Source organism: Rhinolophus sinicus, linkage group LG03 (genome assembly GCF_036562045.2).
Source record: "Rhinolophus sinicus isolate RSC01 linkage group LG03, ASM3656204v1, whole genome shotgun sequence".
Lineage (NCBI taxonomy): Eukaryota > Metazoa > Chordata > Mammalia > Chiroptera > Rhinolophidae > Rhinolophus > Rhinolophus sinicus.
Genome location: NC_133753.1, coordinates 2,531,435 through 2,555,339, shown reverse-complemented (window position 1 = coordinate 2,555,339; position 23,905 = coordinate 2,531,435). Strand labels below are relative to the sequence as shown.

Below are 23,905 nucleotides of genomic sequence, written 5' to 3'. Positions count from 1 at the left end.
TATATTCTTCTTTATGTACGATAGTCTTATGGTTGGGATCAAAGTGAGGTGGATGAGTTCAGAATGTTTGCGATAATTTAGGTGACAGTTTCGGTGAGAGCAATGTTTTCCCATTAGTGGTTTTTCTCTTTTCAGTTGACCAGGCTTTGACACCTGGCTGCTGGCCTCTGCACAGCCCCTGGACTGGCAGTGAGGAGGCAAGACCCCCACCTGTGTCACCTCTGGTTGGCCAAGAGTGGACCCAGCGCTGATCTCAGCACTTCTGAGTCCCGTGAAGAACACTTGGCAGCCACTGGCCAGCTCAGCGTCTTTCCTTCTTTAGTTGGAATGTGGGTTTCGTTAGAAAAGTACCGTGAAAACCTGATTCCCCAGTCCAGCGTTGCCTCAAGACAGCATTTAAAAGACACATTTGGGGCCCTCTGCGTGCGTCACTTTGCGTGGTGTTGAGGGAGGGTGTTTACATGACACTTCTCAGAGGTCCTCTCCTGGAGGAGACATGAACGGCTGCCTCGGGTACAGCACCGAGCGGCCCGGGCGAGTGCCAGGTGCACAGGGCCCCGAGGGTGGAACCTGGGAGAGGAGGGCAGCGGCTCAGAAACCCATGTGATCTGTGGAGGTGACTCGTGGTGTAGAATGGGGGAACCCCCGGCTTTCCTGCCAGGAGATGGAGGAAGAAGGCAAGCCAAAAGGAAGTGCAGGCAGGGCTGGGGGTGAGTAGGGGCAAGGCTCAGAGCAGCCCACTGCTGGTGCTACTGGACATCTGCTGGGGGGCGCCAGACGGGCTGTGGAGGCCTGGCCCCCACACACCTGGAAGGGTAGCGACAGCTAAGGGCAGGAAGTGGAGGGAACTGGCCTCGGCCACGAGATGGGAGGGATAGGTGACGGGTCGTAGGTCTCCACATCGGGGAAAAGGAGAGCACAGGTCACCTCTTGTGTCACATCTCACATAACCTTGGCCCTTGCAACAGCCCCAGCTTCAGGCCAGTGTAACTGACAGCATTTCTTTTGCGGGTGAGAGCTCAGCCTGGCCAAGGGGGACAGGTGCAGGTGTGGGGTGGGTCCCCAGTGCAGCAGACAGGCCGTCTGTTCAGAGGCAGGTCTGCAGGGCTTCACCTCTGGGCCCACAGTGGTGACCAACGGAAAATGCGCCGTATCTCAGTTTACCGTCCCTGTCTCACTGTTCCTGATCCCATTCCTGTTCCGCGGGATCACTCTCAGAATCAAACCACCCACAACCCCTCAGCACAGGCTCCGCTTTCTGGTAGAATCTCCGCCAAGACAACAAACACATCGCGGTGAGAAGAACTTCCGTCCCCCACCAGGCCTGTCATCGCCCTGGTAACCTCTGTCGAGGGGAGAGTTCTTGAGAGCACCTACCAACGGTGTGGCAGGGAAGGGAGTGACAACAACCGTACTTAGGGTCTCAGTTTTTCGCGGCTTCCTCTGTCTTGCGTGTGGATGCGTGTACTGAGACGAGGAGCCAGCTTGCAACTCCCGTTCTCTGTAGCCTCCAGTCCCAGTACCAGCAAGGGGCTGGCTCTGGGAAGTAAGTGATGCATGGAACGTTCCAAGTGGCCCAATTGCGTTCCTTGTCAGTGGATCGAAGATGACGCTTATGTGCAGCTGCCTCCTGTGTGGGGGGTCACTGGGGCCTGGACAAGCTCCTGGGTGACCCTGACTCTGGTCCTGGATTGGATGGAACCAGCCGCCCAGGACAGTCCCCCAGTACGCTTTCCCACCAACCCCCAAGCAGGGGCTCAGTGGCAGGCCTTGAAGCAACCACCCCCTCCTTGGACCATCTCACCACCTCATCTGGTCTGCTGTTGACACCTGGGCCTGACAGCTCTCACCCCTCAGGGCCCCGGCCCTGAGCTCAGCCAAGCTCCGCTCCTGTGTCCTCAAAATGACATGTCCAAGACTAAAGCCTCTTCCCCCGCCCTTCTCTATGTTGTCTCCCTTGCTGTGTATCTGGGCGCCAACTGGAAGCGCCGACATCACCCAGCTCTGAAATTCTCACGTCCCTTCCCTCCATCACAGCTGCCAGTGACAGTTCCAGTCCTTGCCATTCACCTGAATTCAACTGTTGTCCCTAACTCATCTTGTCCCCCACATTTCTTCTTTTCACTCACTCCCCAGCCCCCCAACCACAGTCAGGGCCCTTTCCTGCTTAAGAAGCTCTGCTTGTCTTCGGGGAAAACACGCAGCCCTTCATTCTGTCTTAAGCCCTATAACATCCCTACTTCAGGGACATTTTCAGGTGCTTTTCTCTGCCGCGAGGCCTTCCCCGTCTGCTTGGCGCTGTGCCCAAGGCTTGGATGTGCCGCTGTCTCTAAAGTGCTGGTCAGTAGTGCCCCCTGCCCCCTGCCTTCAGCAGAGGGAGTAATTCTCAGGGTTTCTACCACTTGATCCTCGCACTTCTTCGTACCATACTGTGAAGAAATGATTTAAAACTTCTATTATTCTCTTACATAGGTAACCAAGGTACTTGGAATGAAAGGCATGCAGTGAAATGTAAGTTTCCATCCCTGTCCTCTACCATCCAGTCCCCTCCATGGGCAGCCATTGTCACCAGTGCCTTGCACATCCCTCGAGAGTCAACATGTGTGCAAGTGTGTATGCTCACGTGCACATTTACACACAATTGTTTTTCCGTCCTAGTGCCATGCTCTGGTCTTGACACACCGAAAGTCTGGACATCAGCACACACACACACAAAGTGGCTTCACTCCTTTGCATTGGCTTCATGGCTGGCTCCTCACCGTGACTCGGATTTATTTAAACCGTCGAGTGACGGCCACACTGAAGTATCATCTGTAGTATCAGCGGACTGGAAACAACCTGTGTCATTTTGCCTCCATGCAAGTGTGTTACAAAATAAATATCTAGGATTGGACTTTCTGGGTCACAAACTTCATTTATACACTGGTACATGCCACTGTATTCCAGGGAGGTTGTGCCAGTTTTTCCTCTCGTCTGCCATGAATGCGGCAACTTGGTGCCTTAACACCCTTCCCCACACTGGTAATTAAACATTTTGATCTGAGGTATTTTATAAACTTTCAGTCCACTCGGTCAAGTCCTTGAGGTCAAGACTTACATTTATCTTGGTCCGCAGAACTCACCATCAGAGGCACGTAAGTGTCTGGTAAAGGAATGGGGAGATTGGGTATATTGAGGAGGAAAAATAAATGCCCCACGGCCCCTGTGCTTGAGGGAGAAAGGCCTGTGCACGACACCCAAGGTGTGGGACCACAGCTGCCAGTTCCAGGGCATCCAGAGACTGACGAGCCCAGGCATGGGTGCTCTGGGCTCTTATTTCCTGAGCTGTCTGTTGTATAGTTATTCACAGCCGGAGTTCTGTGAAAAAAGGGAATTTGAGGTAAAGATCTGGTGATGCCCATTGGAGTGAGGTTGGAGAGTGTTCTGTGGGTTCTGGTTTTCAGGTTCTCCACCTCCCAGGCGTCACTGTCCCTCCTCCTCAATGGGGAGTTGCCTGACTGCTATGAGCCCATGTGCCATGTTCCCAGCTGGACGGGCTGCACAGGTATCTCCCTGCTGAGACCTGGGCCAGTGGTGGTTTTCAGAACTAAGAAGGGGAAAGGGGCACCCTGCGTCGGCAGTTTTGGGGACGGCGTCCCAGAGGAGGTGACAGTTGACAGAGTGACCACTAGCCCAGGGTGTTCCAGCAGACCCCGTGGTTTACGTGGGACCAGCCCCCCCCCCCTTGCAGTCTTGTCAGGGCTATTTCCTCACCACCTAGCGGAGAATGTTAAAATGTCATATGGTTCTTTGGTGATCTGTGTACCAGCCTGCTTTCCTTCCCATGGCATATGCCTAGTGAGTGTTCCTTGCTGCTCAGAAGACTCCGAGAAGCCACATTCTCCTGCAGATGAAAGGGGAGGGAGACGAGCACAGCCCATTGTCTGGACTGACCCTGTTGGCAGCAGGGGCGTAGGGTTTGAGAACTGGATGCCAGGAGGCAGGCTGAACAGCCGCATGTGATTCCAGCTCTGGTTGGCATGAGGAATCCTCGGCCTCGGGTCTGGGTGGGCGCCTGGGGTTCTAACCTGATGCCAGCATTCGGCCGGAGGACAAGCTGTGCCAGACAGGCCTCCATGTCCTCTGCAGACACTCTGTGACAAAGTTATGGTGCACATAATGGCTCATGGCACTTGATTGATTGGAAAGTAAACCGAGCACTAAGTAAGTCTACTGTGGCTAATCACGTGGGGCAAATTAATTGTTTTTTAGTGATACCTGCTTAACTTATTGAAGATTGCCTCACCCTCTAATTAGTGACCAAACACTCTTTCATCGATTTAATGCTCATAGCAACCGTCCAGGCAGGGACTGTCATCCCTGTTTTATAGAAGTGGAAGCTGAGACCTGGAGAAGAGTCTTGCCCAAGTTTGACAACTAGAAAATGCCAGGTTCAGGCCGAGAAGTGGCAGGCTCTGCCCAGACGCGGATGTGCTCGGGACCTCGCTGTGAGGAAGCCCGCCGTGGTCTCCGTCACCCCGTTTCCTCATCTGTCAAGCCAGGGTGATACCCATGTCAGAGGGTGGCAGCTGTCCCCAGGCTGGTCGGTGGAGATACATGTGTCTGGCCCAGCTGCCTGATCAATGGCTGAGCCTTCCATTCTCAGACAATCTCAGTTATGTGCGTGTCGCTGGCGTCTGCTGTGGGGCAGGGTCGGAGCTGATCTATCCACACAGATCCTTGGCTCTCCCAGAACCCTCACTTCTGCCGTCTTACCCGAAACCAGTGGTCTTCACGCGGCCTTGGTGGCCGACTCTCGGTACGGATTGAGTGTGTGTGCGTTCGCTTGTGACTTGCACACACAGTACCTATAATTACTGTGTTCACTAGTAAAGCTAATGGCCATTGTCCTCCTGCACCCACTGTTCAGACACCTAACACTGACAGGCTCTCGCCATTCCTGTTCTGAGTCCTGGGACAACTGTGCTTTTAAAAAGGCGGCCCCCACTTTCCAGAGGAGGGAACCGGGCAGAGCTGAGTGCCTTGCTTAAAGTTACCCAGCTATGAGGGCAGGCTGGCCTTGCAAAAGAGCCCCCCACAGCCACCTGCCGTGAGCAGCCCCCACGTCCCCGTTGGGCCCAAGGGCCACTGCTGGGTGGCCTTCCTGCTTTTAGTCCTCTCCTCACGCCACTCCCACAGCTGTGCCTTCTCTTGTCACCTGCCTAACTCTGGGCTTGCTCACAGGACACAGGCATGAGGGTTTGGCTTCTCTTGCTGCTGAGAACCCGGCCACCCCACGGAGAAGCTTGGGGCAACCTCCTGGAGACAGCCTGGCTGACAGCCAGCACCTACCAGACCTATGAGTGAGGCCATCCAGCCTTAAGGGAGCTGCCAGGAGCCCGCAGAAGAACTGTGCAGGTGAAGCCATAGGATCGGAAACAACATGGCTGCTGTTTTAAGCCACTGGGTTGGGGAGTGTCCAAGGTAGGCTCACCCAGCAGAGACAACCGAGGCCCTGCAGACAAGTAGGACCGGGAGTTGGTGAGAAGGTTCAGCCTGCGGGACAGGGCCGGACACTCGGACTTGTGATGCCTGGGGTGCTAATTGGATCCCCAGCTCTCAGGCAAGTCACATGTTCCTCTTTGGAGGAAACTGCAGGCTGGTGGAGAGAAGAGCGGGATTCCCTGCCTGCCTCCAAGGCTGGCTCAGCCGCCACCGTCGCCTCTCCGGGCCTGACCGTCCAGAGTCCCAGTATGACACTTCACTGTAGAGAAACTCACAGCGCCTTGGGACTGTCCTCCGAGATCCCTGGGACAAGCCGCAGGACTCCAGCTCAGTGCACTGAGCATGTTTATTGGGGGTGGAGGTGGCTGCTGGGGCTTCCCTGGCAGCGGCTCTGTCCACGGCCTTCCAAACTGAGAAGCGTGCGTCCTGTCACTTGGGTGCCTTCCTTTTTCATTAAGGAGATTCGGAGTTGAAAGGAGATCCCCACCCTCCCCCATTCTGTCGCCCCTCTTTCTCCGTGCCTGCCTGTTCCAGCCTGCCTGGGGCATTTCCCAGCTCTGGAGCCAAAGCGTGCCTGGCTGGAAACCGGGTGCTTGTTCTCTGCTCCTGGTCACTGGGACCTTAAACAAGCTTCTTAATCCTCAGTACTTCTTCCGCCCGGAAAAGAGGGGGTATATTTCCTGTTTCTTTGGATGCCTTGCTGAGGACATGGACATCCACTTGCTTCCCTGACTAAATGACAGGTATGGACCCTCCTGCCTCCCACATCAGCTAAACTGGGAATGGGGTGCAGGGCAGGACAGGGCTGGGGGACGTTCCCAGTCTTTCTGGGAGCAGCCAGTAGGACCGATGTCCCTGCAGGCCTGTCTGAGCAAAGTGCCTGCGGCCAGCACAACCCTTAGGGTGGCCAGTGGGGCTGGGGCGGCCTCAGGCAGCCAGCCCGAGCCCGCTTCCCAGCCCGGCCTGTGGTGTGAACTCTGGCAGGTCATTCAGGTCGCCAGGCTCCTGGTGAAGGAATAGTACTTGGATTCGTTGGGTTGTCAGCAGTATTTATTGGGTCTTGCAAGGTAGCACCGGGAGATTGACAGCAGGACACTAGGAGCCTGCCCCATTAAAGAGCATGAATTCCAGGGGGGACACGCATGGAAACATCCACGCAAGCAAGAGAACCCCAACCAGATTTGTTGGTGAGGCTGGCACAGACATAAGGCCTGGCGTGCTAGGATGGGCCAGCAGGTAACCCTGCGCCTTGTCCCATCTCAGCAGAGCCTCCTTCCCTGTGGAGCCCAGGAAGCCTCGCTTTGACTTCAAGAGACTGAGCCCGGCCTGTCAGGGTCGTGATCCACCGTGAGCCCGTTCTCGTGCGTGATGGATTTAGCTAGTGAGTGGTTCCAGGGCAGAGGCGGGCAAGTCCCTGGCCAGTGCAGCATGGCGGAGGCTAGCGTGTGGGCCTGCCCTTCCCTACATCCCTGCCTCAAGCCCAGATAGTGGCCTCAATGCCATTTCCTAGAAAAGGAGCCGGGGATCTTTGGAGGAGAGGCTGGTTTCAGATATGGCAGGAAGTGGACAGAGGAGCCGGGAAATCTTGTGCCAGAGACCAAAGAAAAGCATACAGACGGATGGAGTTTTGTCTAAAGCGCTTGGAAGCCAATATAAAAGGCCTGTCACTGGTGTCACATGGACAAATGTGCCATCAAAACCACAGTGTCTGATTGAGTGAAACACAGCAAGTATAAAGAGCCAAAAGTTCATAATAATAAAACGTGACTAGAGACTAGAGGATATCGGACATATGTCCAACTTTCCTACCTAAACTATTTCAGGACAATCAAATCATCGGGAGCAAAAATTCCTTACAGAAGAATTCCAGGTAATGCATGCAGAAGAATAGGACAGAGCTAGAAAACTACCAATTCGCAGCCCCGTAGGAAATCATGGATCTAGTCATAGGTCATCAAGAGCTGCTAAAGCCATCAGGTGGAAGGTTGACAGAACTTGGTGGTAGAAGCTGAACTGGAACCTGCCAACAACCTGAGCATGAGAACCTGCACCTTGGAGAGGATTCTGGGAAGATGGCAGACCAGGAAGCAGCAGAGATCTGTCTCCCAGCTCAGACAGCAACTGCACTGGAAGAATCTTTGATGTAACTATTTTGGAACTCTGGACTCCATTGAAGACTTGCAACTTCCAGGGCAAGTCTGGGACAATAACGTATGATTACGCACCATCAATTTCAGCTCATCGCATAATAGCAACCAGCCAGCCCACGGCAGACAGCCATGTGCCCGTTCTAGGAGCAGCTTGCACACAGCCTGTGGGAACAAGGCCCTTGTCCTCCAAGTGTTGGGACATGTGTCCTGACTGCTGATTACTGCTTCAGATCAGGGAGATGCAAACACAGAGGCAGGCAGTCTTTGCAGACCCTCGCCATTGCTGCAAGCCCCTCCTACTTAACTGAAATAACACCCAGGGGATTTAAACGACCAACACCTTCCCCAACTATGTACAGCTTGGGTGGAAGAAAGCTGAAGCCTCACTGGCTTGAGGTATCAGAGTATCTTGGTCAACATGGGTTTGGACCGCATGGGTCCACTTACATGCGGATTTTTTTCAATAAATGCACAGTTGGCCTTCATATCCCTGGGTTTTGCATCTGCGGATCCAACCAACCATGGATTAAAAATAGCTTTTCAATCCAAGGTTGGGAATCCTTGGATGCAGACAGCTGACTATATACTGTTTGGCACCATTCCACAGATTTTGCCATGGGGGTGTCCCAGAACCAATCCCCCATGGATACTGGGGGACCACTGTAGTTACCTTGTTTCCCCCAAAATAAGAATTAGCCGGACCATCAGTTCTAATGTGTCTTTTGGAGCAAAACTTAATATAAAACCCAGTCTTATATTACTATAAGTAATATATTTTATTATTATATATTTATTACTTATACTAAAATAAGTAATAAATATATATGTATTACTTATAGTAAAACAAGACCAGGTCTTATATTTACTGTAAGACTGGGTCTTATAGTAAAATAAGACCAGGTCTATATATTTATTAGTTATAGTAAAATAAATAATAAATATATATTTATTACTTATAATAAAATAAGACCCGGTCTTATATTAAGTTTTGCTCCAAAAGACACATTAGAGCTGATTGTCCGGCTAAGTCTTATTTTGGGGGAAACATGGTAGGTTTGGGGAGTCAAAAGTTGCCTGTGGTTTTCAACTGCGTGGGATGGGGTGCCCCTAATTCCCATGTTGTTTAAGGGTCAACTGTATGTAAACAGATTCTGGCAAAGAAGCTGTGAAGTTAGGAGAGGATTTTCAGAAGCAAGGGAACCCCAGAGAGAATGACCTAAGTATAAAGTTTACGGAAACCCTCAACTGGCTGCCCTGTTGTCCAGGCAGAGGGGAGCACCCCCCAGGGAAGCGGAGTAACAAGAGCTGCAGCCAGGAGCTGAAGAGACTGGGCAGAGCTGCTGCACCTGGTGGAAGACAGAATTCGTAGTTTGAATACAGGCAGGTGAACTGCCCAGAGTCATTAAAATATCCAGTATTCAATAAAAAATTAGTAGACATGGCTGGCCCGGTGGCTCAGGCGGTTGGAGCTCCGTGCTTCTAACTCCAAAGGCTGCCGGTTCGGTTCCCGCATGGGCCAGTGGGCTCTCAACCACAAGGTTGCTGGTTCGACTCCTGCAAGGGATGGTGGGCTGCACCCCCTGCAACTAGAAACGGCAACTGGACCTGGAGCTGAGCTGCGCCTTCCACAACTAAGACTGAAAGGACAACAACTTGACTTGGAAAAAAGGCCTGGAAGTACACACTGTTCCCCAATAAAGTCCTGTTCCCCTTCCCCAATAATAATAAAAAAAATTAGTGGACATGCAAAAAATCAGGAAGGTATGATTCATAAGCAGGAAAAAGACTAAAAATTGGCTCCAAGTGGACCCAAATGTTGGGTTTAGCAATGACTTCAAAACACATGTATATTTATTAATAATTAAGGGATAATTATTTTAATGAGTGAACAGATAAGGAAACTCAAAAGAAACTTAAAGTGTTAAGTGGAATTTCTAGAGCTCAACAGTATGAAAACTAAAATGAAAATTTTGTGTTTGTCTTAGATGGTTTGAATAGCAGATTAGAGGTGGCAGAAGAATTGGTGAACTTCAAGATAGATCAGTAAGAACTAAACAATTCAAAAAGTGGAGAAAATGAACAGAGCCTGAGATATGTGGGACAATATGAAGCAGCCAACATATATGTAATTATCTCAGAAGGAGAGGGAGTGGAGAAAGGGACAGAAAATACATTTGAAGAAATATCAGAAACCACCCCAAATTTTGTGGAAAACGTTACATTACAGATCCAAGAATATCAGTGAACCCAAAGCAGGATAAAAACAATGGAAACCACTACTAAGAACATTATAGCCCAACTGCTGAAAGCCAAAGAGAAAGATCTTGCAGGCAGTGAGAAAAGAACAGGTTATATAGAGGGGGTCACTCACTACTAACAGCTGACTTCTCTGCAGAAACAACAGAAGATAGAAAACTTTGGTGTCATATTCAAAGTGCTCAAATCGAAAACCACCAAACAAGAACTCAATCTCCAGCAAGGTTTTCACAATGATGGCAAAGTAAGGACATTTGCTATAAACAAAACTTGAAAGAATTTGTCCCAAGCGGATCTTCACTATAAGAAATGCTAAAGCTGGTTGTTTAAGGTAAAGGGAAGTGACTCCAGAGGCCACCTCAGATGTGCGGATGCATGGGCAGGAATGGGTAGCAGTGGAAGTGGTAAGTATGTGGGTAAAAGGCTAGCTGTGTTCAAGGTTCAGTCAGAAGACAGAAACCACTCTCATTCGAACAGGGATATTTTAACAGAATGATAAATTAGTGAGATGGTTAGTTACTAAAATGGGCAAACAAGAACTTTAAGGATTGCAGGACTAGCAAATGCAGAAAGCAGCGGGTATATCTAGTGCTCAGGGAAATAAACTAAGAACCTTAGAAGAGAGAGGTCTTCACAGGTTGAGCTTTAGGCCTATGGAACATGCAGCCCAGCAGTGATGATGACACTTGACAGAAGGTGCTGGCTGAAGCTGGTTCCTCGGAAGGGACAGACTGGTTAGCCAAGACACTTGTTGGAGGATGAGCGCCAGTGGGCCTCGTGCAAGCTGCTGGCAGCTGTTTTCATGGATGGACAGAAGCACCCAGGAGCCAGGAAGAGAAGCTGCAGCTGGGTTCTGGCCTGGCAGTGGCCCTCTAGTGCCCTCTATGGACAAACGCTAGCATTGCTCCAGCGGGCAGAAATAGCTCTGTGGGCCAGCTCCAGCTTCACGGAGCAGGGCGAAGAAGGGCAGATTTGGCACTGAGGCAATAAACAGGCATGCTGTACGTTTACTGCTACTTCTCTTAATTTCCTTAAAAGGTGTTACTGTTTAAAGCAAAAATAACAACATTGTTGTGTTTATAACAAATGTCATGCAGATCACAGCAGTCCTGCTAAGGATGGGGTGGATGGCAGTATCTTTCTGTTTTTGTTTTTTTCCCCAAAGATTTTATTGGGGAAGGGGAACAGTTCTTTATTGGGGAACAGTGTGTACTTCCAGGACTTTTTTCCAAGTCAAGTTGTTGTCCTTTCAATCTTAGTTGTGGAGGGCGCAGCTCAGCTCCAGGTCCCATTGCCGTTGCTAGTTGCAGGCGGCACAGCCCACCATCCCTTGCGGGACTCGAGGAATTGAACTGGCAACCTTGTGGTTGAGAGCCCACTGGCCCATGTGGGAATCGAACCAGCAGCCTTCGGAGTCAGGAGCACGGAGCTCTAACCACCTGAGCCACCGGGCCGGCCCCTCTTTCTCACCTGTAGTGCATCCTAATTCTCCATAGACTGGGATAAGTTAAATGGATAATTTCAGTCTCTGGAGCAACCACTGATAAACAACATATGCAGAGACATAGCTGGAAATCCCATAAGAAAATTAGGGAATTCTAAAATGCTATTATTTTAACATCAAAGAAGGCAGGAACCCAGGAACCAAAAGAGAGGCGACAAAACCAATAGCAAAATGGCAGATCTAAATCTAACTTAACTGCAAACAAACGTCTATGTAGATGGAATTAAAACTCCAAATAAAAGGTAAATATTATTATACTAGATTAAAAAGCAAGATCCAGCTCTATGCTCTCTATAGAAGACACTCTACACACGCAGACACAGTTGGTTGTAAGGAAAAGTGTGGAGAAAGATAAAACTTGCAACAACAGTAAGCCCAGGAAAGCTGGAGGGTGATATCACTGTCACACGAAATAGGCTTTAAGGCAAAGCGTATCATTAGAGACAAGGAGGGACATTTCCTGGTGATAAAGGGTCAGTTCATCAGGAAGACATAACAATTACAAATGGGCATGCACCGAATCAGTTTCAAAACACATCAAGCAGAATCTGACAGAGCTAGAGGGAGGAGACAAACCCATAATTGCAGTTGGAGATTTACACACTCCTGTCATAGTACTGATAGAACAGGCAGATGAATAAGTAAATTATACAGAACTCAGAAGAACCTGAGGGCATGAGAACCAGTCAGGGGCCCCGCTGCCAGCAACAGGCCCCACATCGCAACCGAGAGCCACTGCCAAGAGGACCCCACTCGCTGCCTTGGCTTCTGGGTGCAGACGCTGCAGGCTGCCTCCCCGCCCCACCACTGAGGCTGGACACGAGCTGGACCACTGCCCCGGGCCCTGACACCTCGCCACATGGACTCCACGGCCCCTGGCTTCTCCCGTGCCTGCTCTGGCCTTTCCTAAGCCTGTCTCAGCCTGCACAGCTACTCATGTAAGTGATCTCACACAGTGTCAGCGTCCCAGCAGGGGTGTCTCCCATTTGCTGACAAGATGGGGGTTTGGAGAATTTAGGGACTTGTTCCAAATGGTACAGCAAGGAAGGGACACAGGCAGGATTTGAACCCAGGCCCAGGTTACCCTGGGCCTGTGATCTGGAGGGTCTGCTGGCAGGACGCCCTTCCTGCTGCTCAGTACCTGTCAGGACGGGGGCCTCTCCAGGCCTCCAAGGCACCTCCATCTCTGCAGCTGTCAGTGCCCTAGGGCTTGGGAGAAAGGAGACCCCCACTGGTCGGGGCGGAAACCCCTAGATCTCCAAGGCTGGCTGGAGATGGCTAGGTGGGAGATGAGGGTGTCTGGGGCGGGGGTGGGGGGTGGGCAACAGCTTTAGCAATGGCTGGGAGGGGAGCAGCAGGCGTGACCCCAGCACTCAGGGCCACCTGGAGTCACCGCAGGAAAAGCCTGGTTGGGACTAGCGGTCTGGGGGAAGGAGTTGGCAGAACCAAGGGCTGCCGGCTTCACCCCTCATGCCTGTGTCTGGGTAGGGGTGGCTCTGGAAGGGTCCTCTCTGTTGGCCCAGGCAGTGGTGAGACAGGGCAGGGCCCCTCTGCCAAGCACATTTTGGTGGGAGATGCCTGTTCACACCCCATTCCCTGGGCCGGCCCTCAAGGGCTTCCCAGGGCAGGTGAAGTGAGGCCCATGCCTTGACCACAGGCCCCAAGGGGCTGCCTGGCTGAGGGTGGACCCATTGAGACCCTGGCTCCAGGGTTAACTGTGAAGTGATGGAGGACGCATGCACATAGGGGTATAGAGAGGGGAGCCCAGGAGCTCCTGGCAGGCCTGGGGTACAAAGTCCCCAAAAGTCATTTTGGGGGACCCAGGGGTGGGCACGGGGAAGGGGATCCCTGTGCCCTTCAGCTTGGCCCAGGAGAAGTCTGTGAGCAAGTCTTGGTCCTGGTCTTCAGTCCATTCCCAAGGGACATCAACTGGGGTGGCGATCCCTGGACTCTGAGGGGAAGAGCCATTGGGGAAACGTGAGCTGCCCTCCCGCACTGTGCGTCCCCGAGGACCCCTCTGTCTTCTGCCTTTGCAGCCTGTGTTCTAGGCGGGCAGAGTGCCGCAGGAGTGGGGTCTGTTCCCTGGACAGGTGGAGGCTTCAGTGGACGGGGGTGGACCTCACCCGGGGACTGCTCCAGACGCCCTCCTTCCGCCTGATCTCTCCTGTGCAGCAGGTGAGTCTGGAGAGCGGTGGGCTAGACCTGCCCCAGGAGTCGGCTGCAAAGGTGTTTCCCACCGGAGGAGCATGTCTTGAGGATGGGGCAGACCGTGGCTCTTCAGAAGTTCTGCGGTGGCAGAAGTCCCAGAGGCTGCCTAGAGCCAGCCCCTGCTGTGCCTGCCTGTGTCCTCGAGCCACTGGGGTGGCCAGGGGCAAATCTGGGCAGGACAGAGGGTGAGAGCAGGGACCCCCTGAGGCTGGCTGAGCGTGACACTGTGGGGAGAGGCCTTTGGTTCCTACCAGCCACCGCCTATTAGGGCTTCCTGTGCGCTGGGGACGGAAGTACCAGGTGAACAGTCACAACAAACTGGAGCCAAGGGTCCTCGAGAGAGGGGCACCTGCCCATCCCTCTGTCCTTTGCCCCAAACAGATGCTTCATGGCAGCACAAAAGCATACATGCTGTGCTCGGAGGGCAGAGCTGGCCCGGGGTCCGCTCACGTCTTCAACAGGTCAGGCCAGGTGGGGAAGGGCTGTTGGCCTGACCATAGCGGGCAGGCCTGGGCAGAGAGAGGCCCGTGGCTGTGGGACCGTGGTGTGCCAGCTCTAGCACCAGCATTGGCCGGCTGTCCCAATGCCAGAGTGAGGGGAGCAGGGCCTTCAGGGGGGATCCAACGTGCGTCTGTGGGCAGGTGGGTGCTGCTTTCCCATGCCTCCCTCTCCTCCACTCTCCATCCTGTCTCTTCACTCCCCAAACCCAGCCGGGGGCTGAAGCGTGGGGACTGTGCCTGCGCCTGTGCCTGCAGGCTGCTTGGCAGTGCAAGGGGCTTCTCGTGGGCCAGGCTGTGTGCCTGGTGTGTGTGGTGCCCACGGTGGGTACTCAATGGATGCTTGACATGGGAGGGAGACAGGCAGTCTTGGGGGTGGGCAGGGCTGTGGTCGCGCTCCCAAACCCCTTTCGAGTCATCAGCTTCTCAAGGGAGCACATGGGGTTCTCCACCCCCAAATCTGTGCCCTACAGACCCGACCGCCCCCTGTGCCCGGTCCCCAGATGCCCGGCACCACAGTGCTCTGACCCAGACCTGCTGCTAATACAAAGCAAGTTGAATGCAAAGCCCTGCGCTCTGGACACACTGGAGTCTCCATGAGCTGTGATATTTTGAAAACATGAGCTCGATGTCAAAGAGTGTGGCCCAGCCCTCTAGCCCAGACGTCTGGCGCCCGGCGGCTGTATTTTGGTGAGCAAACCTTTTTAGCCTGCAGAACATGTCATGTCCACAAGGTTCTGGATTGAAGAACCATCAGGCAGCAGCCTATTCTTATCAGCTGGTAGGGACGTAGGGTGTGCCTGGAGGCTGGGACAGGGGTCCCGGCCTCTGTCCCCTCTGTGCCCTAGGACTGAAATGCCCACACCAGACTCACCCATGTGTGTGGCCTGGCTCACATCCACCTTCCCCTGCCCCTGCCCCTTGGCCACTGGGGACAAGGTCCTCTGTTGACCCCCAAGTCAGGTGCCAGGCCCATCAGCGTTCCCATTACTCTGTAAGGTGAGACTCACGGCACCCAGAGTGAGGTCACACGGCCAGTGCAGGGACCAGGAGCCCCACTCTGGCTCCAACTGCTTCAGGGCTGCAGGGACTGTGGTTGGCCCCCAAGCCGGGGGTGGGGAGGGGCTGTCCCTTGTTATACGGGGCCTGCTGCCCAGCCCCCAGCGGTGGCCAGTTCTGAGCCTTCCTCATTCCCTTGGCATCAGCTGAAGGATCTCAGGTCCTGCTGCCCGGTTCAGCCCCCATGAGATGGAACCCCCTGTGCTCACAGCGCTGGGGTCAGCTCACCTATTCCTGTCCCAACACCTGCCGGGTGGCCAGGTGGAGTGGGTCCGGGCGGCAAGGCCCCAGCTATTCTTAGCACCTTCAGTTCCAAGGCTGCTGTAAACAACGTGTGCTAGCGTCTTGGCCCCAGAGACCTCCCCTCCCTGGCAGGACCTTGGCTGTCACATGTCCCTGCCAGGCCTGGAGGAGAATCTGTGAAATTTCCGGCAGAATTCTCCTCCTGCTGCAGGAACCAGCCCTGCGGTCCCAGCTGCCTGTCAGCGATTTCTCCCCAGAACTGGGTGTCTGGGCCACATTTAGGGGCTGCACATGAGACAAGTTGTAACCCCTGAATCAGTGCCCCCCGTGTGAGCCGCATGTGTCCCCATGCTGCCACTACGGCCACCACCAGCTGCTCCACACAGTGCCCCGTTCACACAGACTGGAGAGGACTGTGTGGGACAGCTCTTGATGTCACCTCTTTTGCATGTGTTCCTTAACGTGTTAACACATTAGCATTTCACGATTTATTGAGACAACCCAGGCTACAGCTTGCAGGCTCTAGTCCCAGGGGACCGGGAGGACCGCGGTGTGTGTCCGTTCATCAGCACCTGTCCCCAAAGACTCGGGCGACGCCTGTGTGAAGAGACCGCTCATCACGTGCTTTAGTTTTCTGAATGGTCCAGCCTGGCTGGAGCTGCCATCTCTACACACCGCTTACCTGCTTGCATTTTCCCAGAGCAGGTAGGGCAGGGCCATCCCCCTGTCTGTTATCCTGGCAGTGAGGCACCAAGTGCACGGCAGAACATTCTGGGCTTTGCTTGAATTAGCCAGAAAACAGCAGGGAGCAAGGTTTGAGATATGTGAATAGTTACGGCTGTGCAAGCCCAGAATCAACAAATAATAAGAAGCAAATCAACAAAACTGATGCCGGCAACCAAGAAATGATAACACACCAGGAGCTCACTCGTTACAGGGCGGCCGCTGGTCTCCCTCCCGCACAGTTTGCTGGGCGCTTCCCTGAGCTGTGCCCTGTGCTGGGCCTGGCGCCCGCCCCTGTGGTCACAGCCCAGGCTCTGCTCTGAACTGTCACAGCACAGTCACAGTTCTCAAACCTGAGGACATTGTGTGCTCTGTTCTTCGTCCCCTTTCCAGGTGAGGACTTGGGGCTCAGAGGGGTCACGGCCCCATCCAAGTGCCTGGAAAGCAGAGGGTGAGCAAGAAGCTGGGTGCACGCAGTTCATTTAGGAGGAGGTCCTGGGAGCAGGGAGGACACGAGGGCCAAGCCATTGCTGGCGGTGGCAGAGTGATGGAGCTGGTCACCCCTGTGGGCTCTGAGCTTAGTGCCCAGTCCAGGGGCATGCTAGAAATCACCTAGTGTGCACCTCGGGATGGCAGGTCAGAAGAGGGGACATTTATCCAGAGACTCAGGTTCAGCTGGTTGAGGGCTGCCCCTGGGGGTGCAAGAGTGCCGGCACTTTCTGCTGGGTGCAGGCGGGGTGGCCTTCCTGGCTTCAGAGAAACCTGTGACCCCTGGGCCTGGAACAACCCCTTGGCTGGCATGGGCCTGACACAGGCCCTGGCCTCGTGCAGCACTGTCCACCATGGCTGAGCAGAAATCGGGGAGCAGGGCAGGGACACCTAGAGAGCAGGCCTTGGAAAAGGTGACAAAGTTTGCTCCTATAAAATGCCCCACGGAGTTAAAGTTCAACAAAACCCTTTGCTTTTCAGCCACAGCAATGTGCTCCAGGAACCCACAGAGCAGGCCCTGCAGGGAGCTGCCTGCGCAAGCTGAGGGATCCCCAGGCCAGTCTCCCGCCATCAGGAACAGGAAGTGGTTGCGAAGCGAGGCTCCCACTCCACAAGCCTGCAGGGATGAGGGTCAAGGTCCAGTGCAGCTCCGTCAGGTCACAGGTGGGGGAGGATCCCGGGCCTGGAGTGGACTCATCAGGGCCCTAGGAGCACGTTACAGCGTTGTCAGAGGCCAAGACCAAAGACAAACCTGTCTGACAGCGTCTGCGTTGATGCTGTGTGTACTTATCAAATCGTGCAGTGTCCTAGAGCTGACTCCTGGCTGTGTCACCTGTGATGCAGGACACAGCAGGGCCTTGGCTTCCCCCTGCACGTACTGAAGGCCCACGCAGCTGCTCTCAGACCCCAGCTTCACCGCTCTGGAGCTGTGCTACCTTGGGCCAGTTACTTACCCTCTCTGGGCTTAAGTGTTCTCACCTCTAAAACAGAGATGATGGAGCCTCCTCATGGGTGGCGGTGAGGATTAAGTGAGATGACCACGGGATGCACTCGGAGAGCTGGGCAGAGTGAGTGGGGGGAGTGGCTACTGATGTTATCATTGGTAGTATCAGTTGGACCCACTGGCGCTTGTTTTCGGATGCATTGTTTGGCTTCTCTTATGACCCACATTCAGGGGTCTGTGGTCGATCAGCTCTCATGTCCCCTCCTGGTCCCTTGTCATGCTCGCTCCCTCCTTCCCCACAATGGTTTGAATCCTGAGCAGGGCTGGCTGGGCTGATGCTGAGCTGCAACCCAGGGCCAGGCCCTCCTTGTCCAGAGGCTGGGACAGGTCTGAGGTTTGGGTGGAAGTTGGAGGGGAGGCTGAGGCACCCTAGGATGTAGGGAGGAGCACTTTTTAACCCAGAGACAACACAGGAGTTTTTTTCCCAATTCAAAAAGAAAATCATTTCATTGATACTCACAGACAGAACTTATACCCTCACAGAAACACTTCTTAGATTATTTCCCAAGCGAACCTGCCTGCCTGCTTGTCACTAGAATGTTCTCTTGGGGCATAACTGAGAGTTTGGTGGGCCCCAAACTGTTCACTGGGGCCGAGGGCTATCACACGCAGGCTAGAGGTCAAGGCAGCCTGGGGAGCCATTGGAGCCGACACTCCAATTCACCCTCCAAACTTCCTGCTCTCGGCAGTCATCTCCCGGCTTTACCTGCTCACCAGGGCCCAGGTGCCATGGCTGTCTCCACCACTGACAGATACCTGCAGCCGGCTGGGTCCCACTGTGTGTCCTAGGGCAGAGTGACACATCAGTGGTGGTTCCAAAGGGTTGAGCTGGAAGGTCCAGGCTGGCAGCCCCTGATTTGCGGGAATAATTCTTGGCTCGGCTCTGCTGGCCCTGGGGTTTTAGGGTTCTGGGTCCTATTTGCAAAAAGGCTTACACTGTGCCCACAAAATGCCCTGTCTGGCACCCAGTAGGACCCCGATCCACGTGGCTGAGCAGCATGCAGGTGGGGCCTGTTCCTGTATAGAGAGCAAACAAGGCTCTTGTAAGGAGAGTTTGAGCCAGAACACGAGAGTGAATGGAAGAGAATATACCTCTGGAGCCCAGGACGTCAGTGAAAAGAACACTGAATGCATCCAGCTTGCTCAGTCTGCCTTCCCCTCCTGTCTCTCCAACAGCCTCACCCCACGGACATCCCTTCTCCTGTCCCGAGGGGCAACAGCCATGAAGAGACCCACCTGCAGGGCCTTGATGCTCAGAGGCTGGCAGGACGGCCCAAGGCAGATGCCAGCTTGAGCCCTGCTCCCAGTTCTGGCTTTTGGAGGTGATGAGCTCATCGTCATCAGCAAGGCCCAATTCCACATCCTAAGTATAAATAAAATGGCCTTCTTGGAATATATATAAATCCTTATTTTGGGACTGGCCGATTGGTGTCAACTTCTGATGTCGGCATGATTTTTTTTTCTCTGCCTGTGTATCTTCAGGACAGTGGTATATTGGGAAGGTCAGTAACTTGACCAGTGTCACTGTAAACAGCAGTAGCCTGAGAAAAGAAGAAAATTGACTTAGAAAGCCCAGGATTTGTAAGCCAATTCCTGTGGTGACAGCACAGAAAAGAGTGGGTGGCCCCAAGAAGTGACTCGGGGACAACACAGAGCCAAACATGCCTTGTCATTTATTTTGATAGGTGGAATTTAGTTTTAATTATTGAAGAGAATACTTGATGAAATATTTTCAAAGAGAAATGTGATCTTAATAATCTGAGCTCTCATTACAGCCCTCAGCTATTACATCTTTATCAGTCTCTGGTGGAAGCTTGGTGAAGAGCCTGGGCTTGGAGGACCATGAACTTGGGGCATGAATGAGCCGGAAGTCGTGGCCAAATGTGGTAAAGGCCTCATTTTCCCATCTGAGGCCTCGAGGGCAAGGGCTGTTCTCAGGTGAAATTGTGGGAGAGAGCAATTCTGACAGTGACTATTGATAATGGGGAAACTGAGGCAGAAGTGGACTCAATGGTCAGAATCAACAAGCCTACCTAAGGACAACTGGAAACTGTCTCCCACCAAGCTGGCTAGTCTCACTCTTGCTAAAGTTAACCCTACTGTAAGACTGGGGAATTTCAGCCCCTCAGGGGAGAGGTGGAGTTTGAGTTATTTTCACTACCTCAAAGTAAACGATGCGTGTCCACTGGCTGTACATGTCACCGGGGCCTTGTTTCCGCTCCCCTGACACTCTCCTTCCTCCTCCGAGGTGCTCAGGCTCATGGAAACCAAGGGAAGCTCAGGACCCCAGGACTCACCAGGTGTCTGGCCACAATGCTGTTTCCTACTGGAAAGGAGTGCCGGCTGAGGGCCTTGTGGGTTCTCCTTCTCCTGTGGATGCCCTGTCCTCACCTTAGTGGCTCCACCCTTGAGCTGCTCCCCACCCCCACATCTTCACATCGTTCTTGGGTCTCCCCAGGATGTGCTACAGGGACCTCAAGCTGCACACATCCAAGCTCATCACAGCCCTTTCTCCCCAGACCCACTCTCCCCAGCCTCCCAGTGCCTGAGCCAGAGCCGTCGAGAACCCTCAGCATCCATTGCGCCTCCTTCTTCCACGTCCAGTTGGTCACTAAGTCCTGTGGTGACAAATCTAAGCCCACCTAGGATTACTCCCAGCTTCCCACCTGCCAGCCAGAGGCCTGGCCTCTGCTTAGACCCTCGGCGTCGTGTTATCAGGCCTGGCTGGTCACAGCAGCTGCCCCTGTGCCCATGGCTGCCTTGGTCGACACTCTCCCTGGAGTTCCCTTCCTAAAAAGGAGCAGACCATCCTGTCACCCCTCCCTCAGTGACCTCTACCTGGAGCCTATGGATAAGATTCAGCCCTGCTCCTGACCTCCCCACCATGGCTAGCGATGCCAGCGATGACCGCTGAGAGGGTCTCTGCTCCTCTTTCATGTCCCGAGTGCATGACACACTGGTGTCTTTCTGACCCAGCCCATCTCGTGTTGAAATCCCCTCCTTTCCTGCCCCCAGGGGTCTTGAGAGGCAGCTTAAGCACTGCCTCCTTTGTGGAGCCTTAGGAACCCAATGAATGTCATGGAATGAATGAATGAATTCTCCAGAAGAGGGAGATGTGGCCCTTTGTTCCTCCTGTCACCTGCCACCATCATTGTGGAATCATGGCACCTCTGAGGCAGAGGCGGAACCAGTCCCCAGCCTGCTGACTTCTAGGACAGGCCAGAGTCTGCAAGACGACAGTTGCCTAAAGGGAACTCCAGCCTGCAGGCGGGAGCAAACGCCTCTGTAGGCCTTACCAGACGCTTCTTCCTGGCAGCTCTTCCCTGAGGGACCATCCAGGGAGAAGGATGTGACACTGGCTCGGACGTCTGGGGAGAACCTCTAAGAAGACTAGTGTTGGTGGATTCTGACATCCTCTCGTTGGCGTTAAGGATAAGACTCACACAGGAAAAATTCAAGTGAATGGTGAAATTCCCACAAAGCAAGATGTCTTTCTTCTTTTCTAGCAGCTAACCCTAGAGCCTAGCACATGTATCAATCACAGGTGAAGACACACGCCCTGTGCAAGAATGCGCTGGAAAGAAGAGTGTGTGTTTCCGGGGTAAACAGCCCTCTGGAAAATGTGCCTACCTGGAAAATGTGCCTACCTGCCATCCCTATGCAGATGTTCGACACCCGGTATCAGCAAAACCCCCTAATCAGATCAGGTTCTCTGCACCTCACCTACTGTTGGTTAGGACACTTTCAGATGCAAGTCAAAGAAACCTATTCCACTGGCTTAAAGATAAGGAAAGCATATGACCGTTTCCAAGGAAAGGCAGCTCTAGGCTGACCAGTTCTCCCCTCAGTGGCATCTCGAAGGGCCATTCTCTCACCCTTTTGCCCTGCCATGCTCGGTGAGTCCCTGTATGGTTGCGAGGTGGCTGACACGATTCTGGGTGTCACCTGCAGACCCAACCATCAGCATAAGAAGGGAGACAATCTTTGCCTCTGTGTCATTTTATCAGCCAAGAAACCTTTCCTGCAATCCTCAGTAGCCAGGTTTGGGTCACATGCCCTGTGCTAAGCCAATGATTGGCTGGGAGAACCATCGGCTTAGCCAATCAGAGTCTACCCCTGAGGTGCACAGGGCAGGACCTGGACCCCAGGACCAAACTGGGCTCTGTCAGTGAGGAAGGACGGGTGGCTGTTGACTATGAGTCCTACTGTCACCTGTGTCTCCTTGCTTGTTCTGCCAAAGGCTGTCGTAAAAGCCACTTCTAGCCCATTGTGGCAAAACCCACAGATGTCACTGAGTTCTGCCAGGGTCTTAGTCAGTCTGAGGTCCCTGTGGGAGGAGAAGGGTACTTCCTAGAACTTTCTAGGAAGTGGAAGAAGGCGTTTCCACACAGGACTTCCATTGAGCGTTGCCCACGGCCACCCCTTGCCATCTCACGTCCAGTGTGGACTGATTAGGAGCAAGCAGGAGGGCCAGGCCCAGTCAGGAGGAGCCGGGCGCGTCTGCCTCTCTGGCCTTCAGCGGGGCTGCGCGCTGGGCGTCACCTTGGCAGGGCTTCCTCTGTCTCGCCTAAAACCACGAGGACCAAGAACATGCGCTTAGCCAGTGCGACTCCCGGAGTAGCTCACTTAGCCCTCACGCCAGCTGGGGAGTCACTGTGGTTCCAGTGGCTGAGGGAAGTCCCACCGCTGGTCAGTGGGTGAGCTGGGATTCAAACCCAGAGCTTACACTGTCACCTAATACCCAGCCAGTGAAAGTCCTTTTTAAAAATTCAATGGAATTCTCATACCATAAAATTCACTGTTTTGAGGTATACAATTCAATGGTTGGTACATTCACAAAGTTGTGCAACCATCACCACAACCAATTTTAGAGCAAGTTCATTACCCAAAAAAGAAACCACACACCCCTTAGTGGTCACCTCTATTTCCCTCCCTCTGGCCCAAGGCAGCCACTAATCTACTTTCTGTCTCTGGGTTTGTCAGTCTGGACATCTCATATAATGCGGTCATACAGTACGTGGGCTGTTGTGTCTGGCTTTTTCCTCTGAACACCTTCAAGGTCCACCCATGCCGTAGCAGGTATCAGTACTTGGTTCCTTTTATTGCCCCAAATATTCCATGGTATGGATAGACCTCATTGTGTTTATTCATTGAGCAGCTGAAGGAAAGTTGGCCTTCTGGCCATTATGACTAATGCTGCCATGAACGTTCGTGTCCATGTTTTTTTGTGCACAGATGTTTTCGTTCCTTTGGGGTAGGTACCCGGAGGTGGAATGGCTGGGCGAAAGTCCTTTTTACAAGGTGAAAGCAGGTGCATATTTAAGGCCTCAGCGGGTGGAGTTAGAGTGTTCCCAGCACTGGAGCAGGACTTGGGAGGTCGTGGCCCCGGCCGAGCTGTCTGGTGGCTGTAGGACCTTGGCTGAAGGCCTTCTCGGGATAGATGTAACTACAGGGGCGCTGCAGTGGATGCACACAGCCCTGAGAGGTACCTGCATGGCGGGTGCCTTCCTGGGGAAGGAGCCCAAGGTTCCTCTGACATGGTGCTGGGGAGACAGATGGTGGCCACCCAGAGAGGGCATGGAAGGCACAGGATGTGGGCATCTGCCCTGACCAGGCCCTTGGTGCCTCAGACACAGAAGGACACTGCCCCCCTGCTGTAATCAGCACCAATATTTTATTTGCACTTTAATGTCTACACTGATTTACTCTGTGGTACCCGCTTAGACTTGAAAGTAGGCCTTAGCTAATTCTAATAAAATAGCCATGCAAAGCTCAGCCAGAAACTTAATTGTTTATAGCTAATAAATATTTACTACAAGCTCATTGCTCCCTAAAGTTGAGGTCTGCACCTTCTGCATGCTTTCTGGCTGCGAGGCAGGGCTGCAGGGGAGAGGGAGGGACCGGCCTGTCTTCTTGTTACAGCGCGGCCCATGGGCCTTCGTTCGGGTTTTCTGTAATGAGATCCGATCACTCACCAGTGCCTTTGATCTGAGCTTGATCATTTTTTCAGAAAGCAAGCTCTTACAAGGGTTCATTTCAGTTGTAATTTCAAACCAGACCTCATTGATTATGCATGGGAAGCTTACAAAATTTTCCACTGAGATGATTTTTTAATCAACTGAAAACTTTGCCGTTTCACAATTTTTGAATTGTAGATTTTCACCTCCCCTTCTTGGTCTCATAAGTCCATCACTGGGTCTTTTTAAATCTGAAATTTGCCATAGGCTGAGTCCTCGAAGAAAGATATATACCTTTGACATTAAAAAAAATTAATGGAAAATCACTAAAT

General features: G+C 53.1%; 1 protein-coding gene across 3 annotated transcripts in view; it reads left to right on the top strand.

Moving 5' to 3' along the window:
• The window catches only part of RCOR1 (REST corepressor 1), a 122,632-nt gene extending 119,734 nt beyond the window's left edge, over positions 1–2,898 (top strand). The window contains exons 13-14 of one of the 3 annotated variants that reach the window (XR_012494500.1): positions 2,473–2,511; positions 2,659–2,898. The gene's annotated coding sequence lies outside the window, so the exon portion shown is untranslated. The other 2 variants (XR_012494499.1, XR_012494501.1) reach the window with 2 other exon arrangements.
• Positions 2,899–23,905: the final 21,007 nt, after the last annotated feature.